Source organism: Macaca nemestrina, chromosome 7, assembly GCF_043159975.1.
Source record: "Macaca nemestrina isolate mMacNem1 chromosome 7, mMacNem.hap1, whole genome shotgun sequence".
Taxonomy (NCBI): domain Eukaryota; kingdom Metazoa; phylum Chordata; class Mammalia; order Primates; family Cercopithecidae; genus Macaca; species Macaca nemestrina.
The window spans coordinates 78828298-78846869 of NC_092131.1; the positions used below are offsets into that span (position 1 = coordinate 78828298).

General features: G+C 34.3%; 1 long non-coding RNA gene across 2 annotated transcripts in view; it reads left to right on the top strand.

Moving 5' to 3' along the window:
* The window catches only part of LOC105477912 (uncharacterized), a 34403-nt gene extending 31585 nt beyond the window's left edge, over positions 1 to 2818 (top strand). For both annotated transcript variants that reach the window (XR_003017179.2, XR_011625971.1), the window contains one exon: positions 412 to 2818. This is a non-coding gene — a long non-coding RNA (uncharacterized lncRNA). The remainder of the gene's footprint in view (positions 1 to 411) is intronic.
* Positions 2819 to 18572: the final 15754 nt, after the last annotated feature.

The following is an 18572-nucleotide window of genomic DNA, read 5'->3' on the forward strand; positions in this document are numbered from 1 at the left end:
CATTCTGTTCCTATATTTGATAGAGAGTAATTTAACTGTGACAATGTTAGTATATAAAGATAACGAGTCAGATAGTAACTATTGGAAGAGTAGAATTTTAATATATATGTTGACAGTTTTATTTTACAGGGTTTAACAGAATTAGGTGGATTTCTTTTTCTTTTTTAGACATTTTAATAGAGTAGAAAACATGAACTTTGTATTTTGTGATCTCATAAATCATAAAGATTTAGACATAAATGATGTGATAATGATACTTTAAATGGTTTTCTAAAGCAATATGCATGTGTGAGTAATTTTTTTTCTTTTTTATGATGAATCACTTGGAAATATCTTTAAGCAAAATAAATTTCTGTTTCTGATAAAAACTTTTGTAAGCATATATAACAATATAGAAAACATTGTTTTTAGGGATATCTGAAGACCAAAAGGTTGAGTTACTGAGAGAGAAAAGAAGCCTCTGGAATCCACTTCCCACAGAAACTCTTCATGCTCTTAATTGGTGGTTTAGATCAGCAACAAAGAAACCTTCCCAACAAAAGACAGGAGTGCAGTGAACTGAGGCTCCCTGTAAGGGCTGGATTTGAGGGTGAAGTTAAAGTACCTACAGAGACATCAAGAATTCTCTTTATGATCTCGGACGTATCGGTTCCTGAGTAGGCCAAGGCTAAGACTTCAGGATACTTGGAAACTCTCAGCATCTGTTCTTTTATTTGCTTAAAAATTGAGCATCTCTAAATATTAAAATACTGTCTTTAATATCAGTGATAATTCACTGAAGGATTAAAGGACTCTTGCTGCTACCTGGTTTCAGTAATTATAATAAGCTTTATATAAGGCTGTGCATTTTTAGCCTCTATCCTTCAACTTCCCCAGTTCTTTGGTACCTATTATCTCAGCTTTTCTTCCCTAATCTTCCCAGAGGGTTAACTCTGAGAAGAAACACATACTTTGACTAGTGCTTCCTAGTACTGATGCCTCTATTTTGTCTCCTGGAAAATGAGGATGACACTACCCACCTTCCAAAGTGTTTGGGGCAATAAATGAAATAATATTTGTGAAAGTGTTCAGCTCAGTGCCTTGTACACAGAAGTTGCTAATAAATTATGGCTCTTTTCCCAGCTATTCTCTGCCCCTACCCTCTGCCCTGTATGATGAGAATTGCTGGTACCCCGGGTAATGACAGCTTTTGGAGCCAGTGGTGTTTCATGCTACCTAACCACGCCATGTAGAAGATTGCCTACCCTTGGTAGACTTCCCTTTTGATCACCTTAAACTCTTTTCCTCTCCAGCTTCTCCTATATATTTATTTGACTTAACAACTCTGAAGACCTGAAGCCTAAATGATTAGAAAGTGTGAACCATTTCTAACAGCATCCTAAATGAAGAAAAGAATTGAAAAACCTAATAAATAACGTTAGTGTGAGAACCATGAGGACCACAGAAATTGCCATGGAAGAGTGCAAAGAGTTCTTGCCTAAGTGGTCAGAGCCCCTTTCTCTTTCCTAGTTTTAAGTAGCACCTGCTAGTAGGGTACTCTAACATTTCATAATCAATTACAGTATTAGAACATTAAGTTAAATCAGGTCCAAAGTTCTTCCTAGAACAATAGCACTTAGGAGATACTCTAAGAAAATATAGTCCAATATATTTGAAAACTGCTGTGTGCTATGCCCTCCTCCCATACCCCCAATCATGTAGAGTCACAAAGTGATATTACAAAGTCTGTGAATTCCTGGAAGGTGAAATTTGCTTAAGATGATCTATTTCAGTGCCCCTGCCCAATTATTATTTCCTAAAAATCATTCTGGACAACATGCTGAACACTTCTAGCTTCAGTGAGAAACCTAATTTTAAGAATATGGTGATCCTTATGTCTTAACTGGCCGTTCTTCTTTGTGTAAGAGGAATATACATCATCATATCTTCAAATTTGCTACTGAATCTGTTTCCCTAAAGAAGGTACCATTTTTCTGGCCTTTTTGGCTTATTTAAAGTCCTAAAGTGTCATTAGTTGTTGTTGGCAGTTAAAAACAGCTCAGGGAGTTGATGGCAGCCTGTCATCATAGAGCACCTATTTTTTTGAGCTTATCCTGAAATATGAGATGTATGATTACAAAAAGATAATTGCTATTAACAATGATTTTTTTTCTTTTTGTGGATTAAATGTCGTTTTTGTCCGTCAATATTAATTCAGTTCAATTCTAATGAACTCCCATTTCATGTCTCCCACTATAACGCGTTGTGCTGGAATGCCTGCTGTGCCTCTCCCACTTTTGTGGCCAAGCACGATACACATGGGACAGCAAACAGAGGTTTAGAAAGGTTAAGTGATGTTTCTTTGGCCTAGAATGTGTTGAAGAGCCTGGGAGGTAAAGTCATGCTCTGCACACGGGTAGAGGAAGAGTGACTGAAGGGATTCTTGATCCTTCTCTGCAGAACACGGCACAGGCCCTTTGCCTGCTTAGTGTCCCATTCGCTATTGTGACAAACGAGGTATAACTAAATTCCAGCATTTCTCAGGTCCTTTCATGTTCTAATCATCCGAAGGACTCTTTAGCTAGTTAATAATTCCTTTTCATCCTAATAGAGCCTTAGAGAATAATTTCGATCATAGTTAAGCACAGTTAAGTCAAGCAGAGTTAATTAATAGGCATTTCATGTTTCGTATGCCAAGTATTTTTGTAGATGGGGATGAGCCCTGGAACAGGTGTCATAGACATGTTATTGTGGAGGTATGTGTGTGTGCCCAGATCAGGAAGGAACAAACGAGGACTGGGTAAAAAGGGAAAGAAAAAAAGAGAAGAATGTGAAAGAATGTGACTCTACCTGACTGAGAGTAGTGTTTCTTTAGAGGGGGGACTACAATTTGTATTTGTGATTGGAAGAGATTATGTAAAGTGCTGAACTGAAGGAATGTGTAAAATGTACATAGCAATGAAAGATGGGAGTTTGGTACTGAAAGTATCTGATGGGAATGGAGCAATGGCTGGGGCATGTTTTCAGTCTAAGTGACAGAAAGGCAGGTAAGTATATTTTTTGCTGCTCTGACCTGCAAAGATTAATAGTTGTATATGTGCCAACTAAAGGTTCAATATTAAATTTCAGAGGGGTTATCAAAATAACTACTGCATTATTCCACTAGAAACGCTCAGTAAACAGAGTACTTTATTTCTTTCTAAAAATTAAAGGCTTGATTGTTAAATATTACACTTGACATTTGATTAGCATGACTGTCAAAATGTTCTCTGTCTTAGGGGTAATTAAACATTACATGAAAGCATATCCCATTTTCAAGAGTAGATTTTGATCAATACTACAGAAATATCACATATCAGAGAAACATATACCATTTGTTCATATACAGGTCAGAAAATTAAACTAATGATTTAATTTACATTCAACCCCAGCCTTCTATTTTACAGACAGAAAATTTGTGCTTCCTGTAATTGCACAAGCAATTAGGCATTTACACTCTAAAAATTAAGAGAAAATGTCTGATTGTGTATGCAATATCTGTGCCCACAACTAACAGTGGCTACAAACAATCCTGCTACCAAAATGAAAGCCAGGGATAAAAAGCCGGCCCCAAGTCATTGCCCTTTTTGAAGCCTGGAACATGCTTTGCTCATAACTTCAGTGGCTTTCAAAGTTCTGTTTTTGACAGACATAAGCATTAGCCTGTAGTGCTCCTTACAATCTGAAGTACAAATTATTATCATTTAAATAAAGTGGAAATGGTGACAAATTCTGAACAATTTTATTATAAAGATATATTATATTTGAAAATCTTCTCTGGAGTATTTTTACACCAATCATGTTGGAAATTTATGTTAATATGAGTGCCTGATTTTTAAAGTTACATTTCCTGCTCTTAAAGCCCACCCAGAATTTGTCTCTAGTCACTTTACACCTCTTCAAATGACACCCAAATATTTACAGCCCCAAAAGCACCACAGGAATTACATGAAATGCATTACATTCACAAAAAGCTGTCGTAGAAATGAACAAAGGATGATTCTGTGTCTTTCCATCTAAAATGTCTATTTTGTTAGTATACCACTGAATTTAAGTTGTGTTTTTCTCACTGTAATATGGAAAATATGCTTTCTGTGTTCAATGCCTATCTTTCAAAGTAAGAGTTAGGAAGAAAACAGTGTCCATTTGCTACTGAGTGTCTTCACTCAATGTCTCTAAATAAAAGCTAAAGACTTTTAAGACCCTGATCCAAGTTAAATGCCCTCCACGCAGTAATCAAATTCAGTGATTTAAAAAAAAGCAGCTGTTAAACACAAAGATCTATGAGATTACATTTTGCTGTAACCAAATACTGAAAATCTCTCCTTTTGCTAGACCTATTTAGAAGCTCATAAGAGTAGCCAAGCACTACCAACTCTTAATTTTACTTTACTCTCTCAGTCTGATATTCCAGCCATTATTTTTGTTGTTTTTCAAAAAATCTAACTACCCTTGCACTTATGTCATAAAAAATTCTGCCTTTTTTCCCTTTTTTAATATTTGTATTCAAGACAAACAACAGGAGGTTGAAATCAGGCCATTTAAAAGAAACATCTGCTGACATTTATTCATATGCTACATGTTCCACTTTCATCATTGAATGTAATGATAAACACACATTCCAGTCAATAATGGCAATTCCCAGCCAAGCTTTACAAATGGTCTCTTTAACACCTAAATTGACAGCTCGGGAGATTTTGAGATAGAAGCTAAATATGGTACATTTGGACACTGTTTGTCTAAGTCTAGGATGTCTTGAAGACTTTAATAAGCAGGCATACATTATAAAATAGTAGAAAGTCTTGACTGTGCAGGTATTGGAGCAGTTAAGTTTGATATTTTTTTGAGCAGATTAAATGCAGAAAAAAGAAAATCTCTCAGAAACAAATGGGCCCTTTGGAGAGTAAAGTAAAGTAAAGCTTTGACCCACACTATGTGCAGAATAGTTTTGTTTAAGAAAAAAAACTAATTGCATATCACTAAAATTATATATCTTAATTGCAGAATGCTAAATATGTTAAATATTTATTTTCAGTCACAAGTTAACTGAAATAAACTCTGCTTTGGGTTTCAATTATTTTAAGAACATTTTAATAAAATATGAAATGTATTTCATTTATTGCTTGCAATGAGTAATTATGTCAGCTTTTAATTTGCTAAGGATATCTTTCAAAACTATGCCATAGTTTTTGGTGCATATTCCTAATGTTTCCTCAAAGGGAATCTTTCACAGCAAAGTGAATTAACACTTAAGATAGCCATTAGAGATCTCATGGTAGGTTTGAAATTGGCTTGAGTCTCCACTGTGAGGACATATAAATACATGTTCCTCTGAGACATTAAGGATTCCATTTTATGTGTATCTTTTATCCATATCCCTTTACATTTTAGTTCAGATTGATTAACCTTATAACCGAATCATAGACTGTGTTCCAGCCAAGCAGAAAATCACAGCTTTGCCCAGCTCCGTCATGTGTGAAGAGTTTTTCTTTTCAAAACTCTGCTGTTACTGTGGTTTAAAACAGGTCACTTGCTCCTTGACTGAAAAGAATCTAGACATTTAACAAACTATCTCTGAAACATAATGAGAGGTTTGTAAAGTTATCTCATACAGTGTCATCCAAAGAACGAGACACACCAATCTGCAGTACTCCGATTAATGGTATTTTTCTCTGAAATCAGCTCAATTCAGGAGACAGCTTGAAATTGTTTTTTGTTTTTTGAATTTATTTCTCTATGCAGGACAAATGGGGCTAAATTTGGAATGTCATATTACAATGCTTTCCTCTGCTCCCAAGGCTTGTTAAGCAAAGTAACCAGACAAATTCTAACACCTTATGATTGTTACATGTGGGAAAATAAAATATCCACAGTATAAACTTACAGTCCTGCGTGGCATGTGTCCCAGCAATATAAAGCCTTTCTTGATCATGGTAGGTGGAGGACAGGTCACAAGGACTTCTCAGGTAATATGATAGAGGTCTGGGTTGAAATCAGGGTTTTTATCACCAACATTTAAATTAACAATAAGTGTATCAGAGAAACATCTTAATATCATAATGTTCTTTTTCATAACATCACCTCTCCTATGAATCTGTTGAAATTAGTTTAATGAAGTTTTCCTCCAAACGCCCACTTTCACATATTCACATCTCTACTGTGCAGTAAAATTATGTGGGTAAACCAATTTATGAAAGCTTTTGGGCAGAATTTAAAGGAACCGTTTAATTTCTACTAATACTCTATCCTAAAAGCTTTTAAACATGGATGTTTGGTGAGAGTATAACTCAGACCTGCAGCAACCGCACTTGAGCAGACTGTACTTAAGGGTAAAAGGGAGAGAAAGTAGTATGCGCTCTCTCCCAGGCCCCCAAAGCCAGAGCGGAGCGAAGATGGGACGCCAAATAAATCTGCCAGTGATTACGCTAAAGGAAATTATGATCTTGTTATAGAAACCATTAAAGGAAAACCAGAGTTGGTATGTAAATATTGTTGCATCATTATACCACTGAAAAAAACAACCTAGTGCGACATTAGTATGTTATGCAATTAACAAAATGAAAAATGAGCTGCTTGAATTTAAAGCTTTTAATGTTTTTCAAACAGATAATAAGCATTTTCAATACCAATGTAAAACATAATAGAAAAGGTCTCCCTCAAAGAGTGACATATTTCGTCAATACTTACGAAGCCTTAAAGAGCTGATATGCATTCACATATGTCTGTTATTTGTTATTTTCTAACTCATCAAACATCAATCACCTATAAACTAAAGGAGGATGAAGATAAAAGACTGGCTAGAAAAATCAGAAAATGTGATATTTGTGATGCTTTCAGAGATGTGTTTTTCTGATTTTGAGAAAAACGGCCTGGATAGCCAACCTGGTTTAGGCAAAAGCCTATTATTAAATATTGTAGGAAACATTTTAAATCTAAAAGTATTTTAAAATGTTAATTTAATTCTTCAGAATGGAAGAATTATAAATTACAATTAATATTTCACCTATTCTTCAACATTCTTACTGACTTCTGAAGAACCAGCAATTAATTTATATTATCAATTACTCTAGTAGAATCTAAAAAATAGTTTCTCAGAGTTACTTACTTCACTGGAAAATGGGAAAACAAAAATTTCTTCAAAATATGTCATAAAACATTCTCATGCACTAGAGCCTGCCCATATTGTGCAAGTATTTTAATATATATATTAATGATAACAACATTATTCATCTTACTGTGCTACTAGCTATAGCTGAATTTTAAAAACTACAACTATTTGCTATTTGAAAGCCAATGTATTGCCCAGTCAAAAACAGCTTCATAACAATGAACTTACATTACCAACCACGAAGCTATTTACTTTGTAGATGATGGTGAATTTTCAGTATCAAATTCAGAAACAGTAAGGAAAAATTCATATGGGGACAATGCGACTTTAATAATTTCTAAATGAATATAATTTACCGTAGGCACTAGAAAGTTAATATGTTCTCTAAAGATTTCTTTAATTTAGTTGTTGCTAATTTATTCACACTAATACAGAAAAAAATACTGCAAAATTTTTCATAACAAAAAAACTGTGCATATCTCTGTGTTTTAGCTGGCATGTGGTTCTACACAGATGGTTTGGGGCTTTCTTTGCTGCAAAACAGATGGGCCTGCACTGTCCCTTACCAATCAAAAGAGAACTTGAAAATATAGGAATATCTTTACCTACATTGCGTCCTTTAATTCAAGAAATTAAAATGCCTAAAAGTATAAATAACTGCCTATGGAAAATAATTTTTGAAATGGGATGTCATATGTTGAAATTATACAGTAACCCAGTTCATGTTTAATGCAAAAAGATAAAAAGTTTGGCTTGTACTTGATACTGTTTGTAACATGCAACTATTAACTTAAGAAATTTACAACTATGCAATGACTGTTATCATGTGTTCACCTTGCCCAAAAAACACTGCTGTTTTAAAACTTCAAGTGTGCTTAAGCATATTTCAATTCAAAGTGATCATTCTAGGCAGCATCATCCATTGAACCAAGTTAGCAAACACATATGAGTTTGGTACACTTAGAACTGACATACTTTTGCAACCAAAATAGAAGCTGAAACAAAACTCTGAGTTAATCTGAATGCTTTAAGTATTACTTTAATTATTCTCAACAGAAATTTAAAAGGTCTTTTGTACATTGAATCAGAATTGAGGCCTACCTTCATCTTTAAGGTCTCTGTTGAAATGTGGAAGCATGACATTCAGGATTATTAAAAGCACTCTCTTTGTTTTGTATATATCAGTAAATTTTACAAAGTAATGTGACAGCATACTCTTATAGATAGCATCACTATGTGAGAGACAGACATCGTGGGCTCAATGAGCTTAGAATATAGTGTTGCTTATAGGAAGAACTCCCACCGCTTTTATCTCCAATATACAAATAAAGTTGTCAACATGTAATACTGCAACCAATTTTTGATATTTTGTAAATTTTGCATTCTAACAGTGAGTAACTTTTCTGACCTTAGTCAAGGCTTTTAGAGGCTGATATTCCTCGGTGGCATTGTCCACAAATGCCAGCAGAGTTATTTGGTCTACCTGTATTTACCCAGGATAAGTGGTATTCAGAGCACTACGCAACCTGTATTTTACTCTTCTCTAAACTAATGTCTCTAATGCTTAACCATAAGGAAAGAAAAAAACTATGTGTATATATATAAATATATATATATTTTTACATGAATGCTTACACATGTTTACATATATTTACAATCATACATCTATAACTGCATATAACTATACATATAAAATACTATATAGATATATCTATAGGATATATCTCTATATATTCATCTCTATATCAAGATATATATATCTTCATTTCTGCAACTATTTTACCAAGGAATACAGAAAGACTTGTTCTGTACATATAAGCAGCATATCTTAAATTGGTTTCTGTTTATAATGTTTAGATTCTAAAAAGCAACTGAGTATTTTTTCTTTTGTCTGTGTGATGCAAAATAACAGCTTTGCTTATATTTTTTCAATTACATGAAAATCAGTGTCTCCCATAGATCTATGATGAAAGGTTTTGCCAGGCTAGTAAATGTAAATAAAACTATAAAATAAATATTTTTAAGACAAGAAACTGTTCCCAAGCACTCCTAAATACTTTGGCAGCCTCTACATAAACAAACAATGATATGGTAATTACAAATAATTTTTATCCATTCTTTAAAATAGTTTCTAAAGATGTCTTCTAGCCTAAACCTAGATCAAATTACTGTAGTTAAAGGCCACAATCTTAAAAAGATCCCATACTTTAGTTTTCTAATAATTTAGTCTTTTTAAATATCTGCATTATTAAAGTTTTCTAGAGTAGTTTTCCAACGATGTATGAGTTATGAAGTTCTCTGGCTTAACATTCAGTAAATAAACATTAATTATACTATAGAACCAAGGTGCATAATCAGCAAATTTAAGTTTTGCTGCGTTAAAAATAAATCCGAAGTATTGGGAATACTCTTGACAAGGTCCCCTTTCCCCCAAGTTCTTACACAAAATAAAATAAAATAAAACAAAGCAAAACTCCACAAATTATCATAGAGATAACTTTTAATATTTTAGTGAATTTTCTAATATATGTCTTTTATATAAATATATATATTCATATTATGGGCCGGGCGCAGCGGCTCATGCCTGTAATCCCAGCACTTTGGGAGGCCAAGGCGGGTGGATCATGAGGTCGAGAGATCGAGACCATCCTGGCTGACCAACACAGTGAAACCCCGTCTCTAGTAAAAATACAAAAATTAACTGGGCATAGTGGTGGCAGGCGCCTGTAGTCCCAGCTGCTCGGGAGGCTGAGGCAGGAGAATCGCTTGAACCTGGGAGGCAGAGGTTGCAGTGAGCCGAGATCATGCCATTGCACTCCAGACTGGGTGACAGAGTGAGACTCCATCTCAGTATATATATATTCATATTATATAAAATTATAAAATAATATTGTTTTATAAAGAGATTTTTCTAACATATAATGAATAGTTTCTATATCATTAAATATTATTTTCATTGCTATATAGAATTCCATTAATGGACATGTAATTCATTTAACCCATATTCTACCACTGGGTATGTAGATTATTTTCATTCTTTTTTCCTAGTCTAAGAAATGCCAGTAGGCATGTATTCTCATAGGTGTGTTTCTGAAAGCACCTAAGGTGTTTTAAATATACTGCTTAGCAGGATACAATAATATGTATTCTCCTCAATCAACACATTCCTATAAATATGTCTCCTTTCCTAAGCAGATGAAAGTATTAAACTACAAACTGTGCACCTCATATACTAGTAAAGAATATTATACTAGCTCATCAGGTTTGTTGGTTTGTTTAATTCTTGAAACCTGCACTACTGCCTTGTGTATCTTTCCCTAATAATCAAAGAGCTGAGTTTTTCTGAAGAGGCACAAACTCAAAAAATCCCAGTTGTATCCTGTCACCTTATGCATGGATATTCACATTGTGGCAGCACTGTGCCAGACACCAGCACACCCATTCCGGAAATAGTCTGATTTCTGTCACTGTGGAGCCAACCACCATGACAGAATTATCTGTCTGCACACAGCTGGACTCAGGAATGGCCATGAAACCTCCAGGCAGAAGTTTGAAAGTCAGTATATGAGTGACTGTGTCTTTTTTACCCGCTTTGCTACGAGACCATGTCTGGATAGAGGCTGCCCCATCAGTCTCGTCGTGTAATGCACATTTGGAATATAGCCACAGCTACAATGGACAAAGGATGAGTAAAAAATCACATTCTGCTGTTGTAAGGTACTGAAATTCTGGATTCATTTGTTACGACACATCAATGGTCTTTTCCTGACTAATACACTTAGAGAACAGCAATGTATTCACAGGAATAAGGAAGTCTTGAGAGGCAACATAGAGAAGTGGATGAAGCCAGTCTCCTTAGGCTAAAACCTTCTTCTTGCCTCTTTGTAACCAAGTAAACTTGAGGACATTGCATTACTTTTATAGGTTCTTATCCTCCAAAGAAAATGGAGATAATAGTACCTAGCCTCAAATAGTTGTTATGAAGATTGAATGATACATTACATGTAGTATTTAATGTCTGATAATACATAGAAAATCTTCAATCTATATCAGCTATTATTTTTAAAACTAGTATTAGCATTAGTATTTTTAAGCAGAGATTACAGCAGTAAAGAATTTGGGTTTTAACTCAGAAACACCTGGCTTCAACTCTCAAATTTACACTGAGAGTGTCAATTCTGACACTCTCAGTGTAAATTTGTATTCATAACTTGAGTTTTCTGAGCCTTTGTTTATTTACTTACAAAGTGAGGATAAGAATGCCTACTTATTGTATCACTGAGGCGATGAAATAAGTTTGTAGTATAGAGAGCACAATGCATGGCACATTGGAAACACCCAATAAATGATGCTGTTATTATGATTAAAAATCAATAGTGACTACTTTTAAAAGACTCTGAATGATAGAAAGGTACTTTAGTGGCCATATTTGGCCATCTTCTCTGGACATTAGATTCTCAATTTGTTGCTTTAAAAACTGCTGCTGTAATCCCGGCACTTTGGGAGGCCGAGGAGGGCAGATCACGAGGTCAGGAGATCGAGACCATCCTGGCTAACACGATGAAAACCTATCTCTACTAAAAAATACAAAACTTAGCTGGGTGTAGTGGTGGGCGCCTGTAGTCCCGTCTACTCGGGAGGCTGAGGCAGGAGAATGGCGTGAACCCGGGAGGCGGAGCTTGCAGTGAGCAGAGATCGGGCCACTGCACTCCAGCCTGGGCAACAGAGTGAGACTCTGTCTCAGAAAAAAATAAAAATAAAAAAAAAAATCTGCTGCGAAACTTCTAAATCAACCTTGATGGGTCAACTCTGATTTTATGCACAAATTTCATGTAGCATGACTGCAAGAATCATCTTTGATCTGACCAAAAGTCTCTTTGAATAATTAAACCATGTTGAACTACATAAAATATGTGTTATACAAAATGTAATAATCCATTAGTCAAATCCATCTAGTGAAAGAGGATTTCAAGTGTTTGATGAGAGACAAAGGACAAACAAAGAAGTGAACCTACCTGGTTTATAGTCTTCATTCACAAAAACAGGCTCTGAACTCGGACAAAACTTAGGGGTACAAGTTTTTTCACCAGTAAGCTTACTTTGTTATGGTTCATAGGCAATGACTGAAGTAGGGGAAACTGTATATTTGATTTCCAATGCCCTGAGGTGGTAAAAAAAAGATAGTTTTTGTCACATAATTTGAGCATTCTTTTCTCTTCAAATGTAGAACTGGGTGGAAATATATAAGTCAAATATAAGTGACTTTTGAAAGTGCCAATAAGCTAGGACCTTACCTTGCATGGCTCCCATGGTTTTTGAAGTTCAGTAAATTCAAAGTAAGCGACACCAGCATCACCATAAATGATGACTAAACAATCCCACTTGCCAGCTCCATGCCTAGGTCTTCCTCATAGTGAATGTTGTGATGTGAGCATGAAAGTAGGAAAAAACTACCACTTTTCAACAATGGTATTAATTTATTCAAATCTTTCATTTCTCATTTTAATACCATCCAATATTTGTTCATTTTCCCCCATTATTTGTGTTAATTATTTTTTCCCAAAACTTCTCAAATTATTTGCAAAGAGCCCGTTTCACAGAAATAAAATCCAACTTAAATAGAGAATATTCAAAATGGGACATAAGGGGAAAATGTGATTTAAAGATGATGCATGTATATGCTTCAAACACCCATAAAAATGTAAGATACGGATAGAATTTGTTTTAGTTTTAGTTTTATAATACCATCAGACCTCAGGTATCTATTTTTATGACCTTGAACATCAGGATGAAAATAGTAAAAAACATTTAATTCAAGATTGACTGTTTGCAAACATCCAGATGTTTGTTTTTGTATAACTAATGCACACTTAAAACTTTTTAATGTCAGTTATATGTGTAAAACATTAGCACTTTTATTTTTATTTAGAACTAGAAGGAATAAGTGGAAATCAGGAGAAACATTAAAGACATTCCAGTCACTGAGCATGCTGAAACCTGAAAACATGGTAAGTTTATTGGCTTGCCAAATAACAAAGCCTTCTAAAAACGACTTAAAACTTTCCATGCAGGCAAGGGGTATTACATCAGGATGTCTTTGTATTGTGGACCAACACAGGGATGTCTATCAGAAACGTACTAGCAAATATTTACTCTCCTAAGGTAACAGCAGGTGAAAGGCAAAATAGACAAAGCAAAAACTGAAAGGATAGACAGGGAACTAGAACAATATGAGTGATGCCATGAAAGCTCCAAGCCATAGTGATACTTATAGGACTCTCTAAGAGTACAGTTTAGAGGGAATCTAGGTTGGGCGTGTTAATAAGCCTGGTATACAATTAACTCAGAAAGGTGATGGTGGGAGGCTTAGAGAAGGACTTTGGAAGGCTTTGAATATCAAGTCAGAGTCTGGATTTTCTTCTGGAGACAGGAGGAAACCAAGAGAGTTTGTGAACAGGGGTTGATGGAAGCAGAGTGGTGCCATGAGAAGATTGATAATCTAACAGCAATGTGAAAAAGAGAAGTGTATGCAGAAGGTTCCCTGGTTTGTATATAACAAGGTTCCATCAAGACACAAAGGGACTTTTTTTTTTAAAGCTTTATTGGCAGAAATCTTATATACCTAATTTTGTTTTCTTTTAGGCTTTAAAAATCTGCACACATGGCAAAACATTATGTTCAATCTTAATTTAATATATATTTTTCACATTGAGTTCACCAAAAAAATTGGGGGATCTCATTGCAAATCTTTCTTTTTTGACAAAAAATTTTCCCTGTGGTTAATAACATTCAGCAAAAGCACTAATGTAGAATAATGTGAACATCTAAAGAGAAGTAACTACTGCAGTCTAGAAAGCCTTACTCAGTCTCTGCCCTTCCATGTAAAATTAAAAAAAAAGACCAACACAAATACTTAACCATGAAATCCCACAGTAGCTTTACTAGTAATTAGAAAGGGCCTATAACATTAAAATTATGTAACTAGAGAAGCAATATATTATCACAAGTAATTTTTCTTCTTTCTGAAGAAAACAAATACTGCCATTTCACTTGAAAACTTGATGATATTCATTCATTTCTTCCTGTGATGAACAACATTATTAACTATAAACAGGTAAGTGGAACACAAATGAACCACTGATGTGTTTTCCAGAACTGCCCTTGACATAATTTTGACGCTTTTAAACTTAACAAATGTTGGCTCTGTTCATTAGATATACAATATGATTTTCATCCTTTCCAAATAGCATCAAGAGAGGCAGAAACATTCTGAATCTTTAAGCAGATAACTATAATTACTGTAAGCTTTTTAATATCATCTCTTAAAACATAATTAAATTATAAATGCCATAGATAGATTTCAAATATATAAAATTTCAAATACAATTAAGGCAAGTGTCATTTCCTTTTCTATTTGTAACTTGTCTACCTTTCACAAAACCCCACAAAGAAACATTTTGTCAACTAATAATATAATAAATTTGACTTGTGATTTGAAGTGTTAAAACAAAGGATTTTTTTCAATACAGGTAATACAAGAGGGTTTTCTGCTGTACTGTTTCAGAACTCTTTCTCAGTAAAGAAACCTTATCTAATCCTGTTTCATCCTTTAAAACTGCCTACACACTAATCTCAAGGGACAAATTTAATACTTTGCAACAAAGAGAATATATCTCTTTTCAGTTTGAATAGAGGAATTGTTAGGACACCAGTGAGGTATGAATAACATTATAATGCTGCCATTTACTTGGCAAAAGAAAAAGAAAGTCTCTTGTTGCAACCAGAAAAGAAGGCTTCCTTCTTTGGGTTAAATTTTTTGACCCCTGGTATATCCCCAGACACCTATGTTACTGTGCTATTTGGGTCTTCTACCTCTTGCGAAGTAAACACTGAGCAAATCTAAGTAAACAGTTTGTTTTAGTTGAAGATAGAAAGACTCCATTTAATTGAGTTTTGATGATAGATGTGCTCCAAATGGTGCAAACAACTTTGACATGGTAAAATAATATTGTCTTACGGCATGTGTAACACTACATAAAGAATCTTAGCTTAGCACTTTCTGAGTTTACAACATTTAAGTGAGAAAATGACAAAAGAAAGCCAAACTGTCAGAAACAGAAAAACCTTTAACAATCCTAAAATACAGACTATAATTCTCTTCTTTATTCATTTGATTTTGGGAATAATCTTTGCAACAGAAGGAGGGAATGAGAAAGACGCTGAACTTTGTACTTAAGAAACTTTACTTTTCTGTGGTCCACTGCATCGAGTTGAAAATGACACCACAACTAACACTTGAGTATTGATTCTATGATGTGGTTGTGGGCAAGTGATTGAGGCAAATCAACATGTCAAGGAAGGTAAACTCTAACCAAAAAAATCCTTCTCTACTGTTTTGCCTACTACCATTTACGGATGATTTTACATAAAAAGTGTATTGTCGTTAAAACCATCCATAGAAATTAAAAATTCAAAGTCTTATTTCATAAGTCTCTACATAAAGAAGACTCCTTATTTTAAACATTTACTATAAACCAGTTGATTTTGAAATGGCAAAATACTGGTGTTAGATTATGGTTAAACTCAACGATCAACATTTTTATTCTCTTATTTTCACAGTACAGCTAATTCTTTTGCCAGCTTTTGATAAATGTCTTCTTAAATATAGTTTTACTAAACATCAAATATATATATATTTCAAACTTTATATACATATCTATATATCTATATATATCTCTCTCTTAAACTTTTTAAAAACAAACTTTCTTGAAGAGTTACTTTATTTGATTTTATTTATATAATATGGCTAATCTCATTTGTACTATTTTCATCTATGTATTACTCTGAATTCGTGTCATCACAATGGCTCCTACTAAATACAGAACAGTATCTTTAGGGATCAGATACAAGATCTCATGCAATTTCAAAATCAGAAGAGATCAATCTGTAGCTGAACAAGTGATTTTTGGATAATTGTAAGTTATCATCCAAGATTTTCTTGACATTCTCAAATCAGTTCTATCAGTAGTAAAGTCAGAATGTTTCTCAGTCTCTTTCAACAAGATTGGAAAAGTAAATATATCAGTGATCCAATATTTGTAATAGAAGTAACAAACTTTGAATACACTATCTGCTTCTCAAAAGTAACTTGTTTTCTTAATTTTATTATTCTTTTGTATTTTCAACTTCTCCCTCCCACCCGATTCGTGGCTTTGTGCATCAAAATATTCTCTCCTTAGCTATGCATGGTGGTCCACGCCTGTAATTCCAGCTACTCAGGAGTATGAGGTGGGAGGATCACTTGAGCCCAGAAGTTCGAGACCAGCCTCGGTAACACAGCAAAACTCTGTCTCTGAAAATTAAATAAATAAATAAATATTTTCACCTTATCTCTTTTAAAACTCAAAAACTCTTAGATAAACACTTCACAATCAACTAACAGGTCCATGAAATAATGTGTAATTTTATTAGTCATCAGGAAATTATAAACTGAAACCTCACAACTTACTCTAGAAATACTAAAGTTAAAAAAGGTGGAAAATATCAACTGCTAGAATGGATGTGGAGCAACTGGAACTCATGTGAACTGCTGGGGGGAAAGATAAATGATACAGTAACATTGAGAAACAGTGGTATTTTCTTTCTTTTTTTAAAACTTTTAGGTTCAAGGGTACATGTGAAGGTTTGTTATATAAGTAAATTCATGTCACAGGGATTTGCTGTATAGATTATTTCTCAAGTGTATACTTAGGCTATAATCCATTAGTCAGTCCTAGAAAAATAAAAAGATAGGGTCAAACGAAGACTTGTTTACATATGATAGATAGATAGTCACCAGCAGATGACTAACAACATATGGCGTATTCATGCAGTGGAACCCTACTCAGCAATAGGAAGCAGCAGACTACAGCTACACACCACCAATGGATACATCTCAAGAATATTATGTTACATGAAAGAAGCCAGATAGAAAAGAAAATGTGCCGTACGCTTCCGTTCACATAAAATTCTAGAGCTAGCAAGCCGAAGCAATAATGATGGAAATTAGAAGAGCAGTTTCCTTGGGGCATTGACCTGAAAGAAGCGTCAGGGAGCTTTTCAGGATCATGAAAATGTTTTATACCTTGGATGAGCTGGCGGTTACTTGACCGTCTTGTTTTAAAAACTATTTGAACTGTACACTTAAAACCTGTGTATTTTCTTGTATGTAAATTGTAACACAATTTAAAAAGTGGAAACCACAATTCTGTTGTTATTTCATGTAAAATCCATCTCTTTCAACAGTCAGACTTCTTGAATGGGTTGCTTTTTTTTGCATTCTCCATTTTCTTACCTTTGCTCAGCCTTAAACTCAGTCATTCACTACAATAATCCCCCTCCCACATGCTGTTCCTCTTTTCCAAAATTTCCTTCCCCTGGATGATTTGGCCTGGCTAATCCTACTCATTCTTTCGATTTCAACCTCAACGTCATCATCCCCTAGCCCTCTAGACCACACTAAGTGCTATGGATATGCATTTTTATAGAATCCTTTACTTTCATAATATAGCATTCAGCATCTCTTCTTATAATTACTTTCTTAAATTATCTCTCTTTACACTAAGCCATATGCTCTGGGCAGGGATGTTTATTTTGTTCACCCCTGAATTCTCAGTACCAAGCAAATTGCTTGGTGCATGATAATTGAAAAACTATTTGTCGAATGAATAAATAAGTACATGAATGAGCCATCTCTTGTACTTTTCATATATTTTTCGTCTCTCGTACTTTTCATATATCAGCTCTCTCACTCTTCCTTTGATTTATTTCTATTTTCTCTTCCATAATTCCAGTGAGTCCTTAACATCTCTTCCCTAGGCTTTTGTAATAAGTTTCTAACAGATCCCTAGGACTCTAGTCTCTTGTGTTTCTAATCTAGTATTTGCATTGCCACAAGAAACATCTACCTAAAATGTCTGTTAACTTGTCGTATTCTGCTCTTTTCAGTATCTTTAATTACTTACTACACAAATAAAAAACTTTCAACATTATTTTTCTGGATCAATCCTTTTTTGGCAGGTCATATCTCAGGATATCTTTCTTCTATCCATTTCTACTTTCTCTTTACCATTTGAACTGTTGCAAACCTCATCTTGTCTCTACCTCCAGTGCCTTTCCATTCTAGTGCATTTTCCTCAGAATCGCCAGTACTATCTCCCCAGAATAAAATTTGATTATATCTATTGTTAGTTTAAAACATTTTATTGGCCTGCCATTGTCTACAAAATAACATTTACAGTTCTTAATTCTGAAAAAAAGACCTCTATAATGTGATTCTTTAAAAAAAAAATTGTTCCAAAGTAAGGAACTGCAAATGTTATTTTCTAAACAATAGCAGGCCAATAAAAGCCTTTAAACTAACAAGCAACATAATTAAATTTTATTTTATGGGAGATATGCACTAGAA